We start from the raw sequence: 3494 nt of genomic DNA, 5'->3' as shown, positions 1-3494 counted from the left end.
TGTTCATTGGATCAAAATCTACAACTTTCATGTTGGAAGTTTTTTTCAGTTTGTAGGTGAAATTTTGAGAAATTCCCTTTCAAAGTTTGGAAAAAACCATTGAAAAAACACTTAGAAAATTTTCTAAGTATGAAAGTCAAACTTTGACTTTTTGATTCTTGATTGATTTTCTTGATTTTTCTTGATCAAATGACTTCTCATATTATATATTGATGACTTAAAACTTCAAAAGTCATGGTTGACCAAAATTCCCCAAAAGTCAATGGTGATCTTGTACAGTTGACTTTTTCAGACGAATCGCGTTTCTGGAGATTTCAAATGAAACAGGCTATCCTCACCATATGAATGGTATGAATGGATCACATTGAAGCATTAGAGGATATTGAGCCATGGTTTGAGTTGTGGCACCATGTCCTGATTAAAAAGTCAGTTGTTCAGTGAATTAAGTCAAAAACCCTAATTGTCGACCTGATGAAATTGATGTCTGTGGATCTTGAATTGAGACACAATCTTCATTGGATATTGTCATAGGGATTATTTGAAGATGATTGAAACCTTTGATTGACTTCCTGGGGGTTTTTAGGGTTTCCCAAATGTGATCCCTGATTTCAGTCCCTGATAGTTCAAAACCCTGAGCTGAGGATTTGTCTGATCAATCTTTGTATAGGAGATGTTATGAGCCAATGGATTAGGTCAAAATGATGCATTTGAGGTCTTGATATCATGTCCCAAGCCATTAGGTCAAATTCTGAGCAAAAATCAGGAGTATGCTATCTTCAGTCAAAACCCTAATTCAGTCGATTCAAAGCTGTTGAGCTTGTTGAAATGAATCTCTGAGGACCAAATGTTGATTATTGATGAAGATGGTTCATTTGAGATGAAGGGAGAACAATACCCTAATTGATTGTTACTTGTACTGATGAGTGATTTCTTGTTTAAATCCTGCTGAGTCACAAGTAACAAACACAGGCTATGCAATTTGTTAGAGATGCAAATGATGTATATGCAAATGATATGAGGTGGTATCTTAGGTCAAAAATTGGGGTATGACACATACTTGCTGTTAGAAAAATCAATTTAACCGAATGGAATCGAGGCTAGAATCGTGAACGAAATCACTTTCCTTATAAGTATTTCAAGCACTCTCAATATGTCTTAGAGTTGGAACGCAGGAATACCCAGGATAATTCAGCCTTTTGTCGAGTTTGCGTAAGACCGACGAAAAACTCGAATGCAAGGAAGAGTGTCTGAAAGAGGATTTATGATTTTTTGTGTATTTCATTTTGGATTCATAAATGTGTATTTATAGGCCTTGCATGTGTTGTTTCATAAGTTTGCAACTCTTGATGAAACAACACATTTTCACCATATATTGCAATAGTTCATCTATAATGACACAAGGCACCCCTTCATGAAATGTTGTAAATTTGAATTCAAAAAACAAATTTCTGCAACAACCAAAAATCTATTTCCATTTTTTTGTCACATTAGAACACACTATGGTAATTATTATTTTATAATTTCCAACAATCCCCCACTTATTCTAATAATGAAAAAAACTCATTCCAGAAATAAAGATATAAAGAGTGTTAATACAATTAGGTATCTTTCGATTTAAAACTTAACCTTAATGAGAATAACGCAAAGTTTAATCAGAATATTAGGTAGCAATGCTTTTAAACCATTAATCCATGTGATTAGACCGGCGTTACCTTACACACACTCTTTAAAGGTTCTTCCTCTACATATCTCACTTAGCACTTATTTATGGCCATATGCTATCCTGTTTCACGAATTTTTCATGAGAGAAACTCCAACTCTCACTTTGAGACGGCACCATCTCGAGATTCACATAGGTGAAGTTCATATTGTGTTCTTTTCCACGAGACACATACCCTTGGTATTGAAATTCATTAAGAGTTTTAAAATAAAACTCAACCCTCGTTTTAAGGTCAACATTATCACAAAATGTTTGACAATTATCCAAATCAACGACTTGTTGTTACCCAATGAAAATCTTGAGGTTAATGTTCTGTTAACGTAAGATTGGGTTGCCACCGTTGTCGGAACTCTCACTCAAGGAGTTTCAACCCCATACCTCTCGAGGTTGTTTTTACTAAGTCTCTGGCGTGTGGCTTAGTAAATGAATTTTCCAAATTATAGATCGATCGTATATATGCGAGAAAATGATTACATCTTTAATCAATTTTCTCTCGAATGTCTAAGGCCTCAGTGCCCAGACTTTCCATTTTACACTTATCTGAATTCTCTTGCTAAATTGGTTTGACTAACACATTGTGTTAAGTGTTAACACCTTTGAAACATTGTATTTAGCCAATGGAACTTCCGATAGAAGGTCCCTCAACCATTTAACTTCTTTGACTAGCGGAAGCGAGATCCACATACCATGGCTCCATGGTCAAGAGAGTGATGCATGTTTATTTCTTGCTCTTCCAAGAAATCTCACCTCCAACTAGTGTAAATATCCACTTAATTGTAAATTTATGATCTCCAACACTCAATATCCAACTCATATTGGTATATCCTTCTAATATGATAGGAAACCTACCATGATGGAGGTCAAGATTTTGGTTTCTTTAAAAGATAATCGAAAATCTTTGTGATGGCCTTCCAATACTCACTATTTGGATTTCTAGTAAATCTACTCATTTACTAATTGCAACTGCTATATTGCATATAGTACATTGCATTAAAAAACCAATTTTACTTATGTATTCTAATATATTCATAACTCTTCCATCATCATTTTAACACTAAGATCAAATTGAATATTCACTTTTTGAAACGTGACAGTTTGAACTTATCAAGAACTTTCTCAATAAAGTGTATTTGACTAAGTTCATAACCCCCACTATTTTCACATTACTTTGATCCCCAAAAAGTGTCAACTAGTCCAAAATCTTTCATCTTGAATGTGGAAGTTTTCTCAATATAGTGTGTTTGACTATGTTTAAAACCCCTACTCTTTCGCTTTACTTTGATCGAAAATAGTGTCCACTATTTCAAGATTTTTCATCTTGAATGTGGAAGCTAGAAATCTCTTTGTTTCTAAGATTCAATTCATCTCATTGCTAATGATCAACATGTAATCAACATAGAGACAAAGGAATATCACAATATTCTCACAAAACTTTGTGTACAAACATTTGTCACAAGATGTAGATGAAGAAGGTTTTAAGATAATCATGCATGATGATGCAAGAAGGTTTTTAGATGAAATGAGAGATAAAATTATGAGCAATTAAAATTAGTATAGTATAAATTGCAATGATTACCTTAGTTATGTTCACTTCTCTCAAATTCTTCACTTGAATTTCTTTGCTAAAACTTCTTGATCAACTTCATCATTGATGTGCATGACACTTTTGATCCTTTTCTTCTTTGATAATCTTTGTCCTCATCAAAAAGGTGAATATATATATATATATATATATATATATATATATATATATATATATATAAATAAATATATA

The sequence above is a fragment of the Vicia villosa genome, linkage group LG4, assembly GCF_029867415.1.
Source record: "Vicia villosa cultivar HV-30 ecotype Madison, WI linkage group LG4, Vvil1.0, whole genome shotgun sequence".
In the NCBI taxonomy this organism is placed as follows: Eukaryota; Viridiplantae; Streptophyta; class Magnoliopsida; order Fabales; family Fabaceae; genus Vicia; species Vicia villosa.
The sequence above is the reverse complement of the archived record's forward strand: the minus strand, read 5'-3'. Positions refer to the sequence as shown.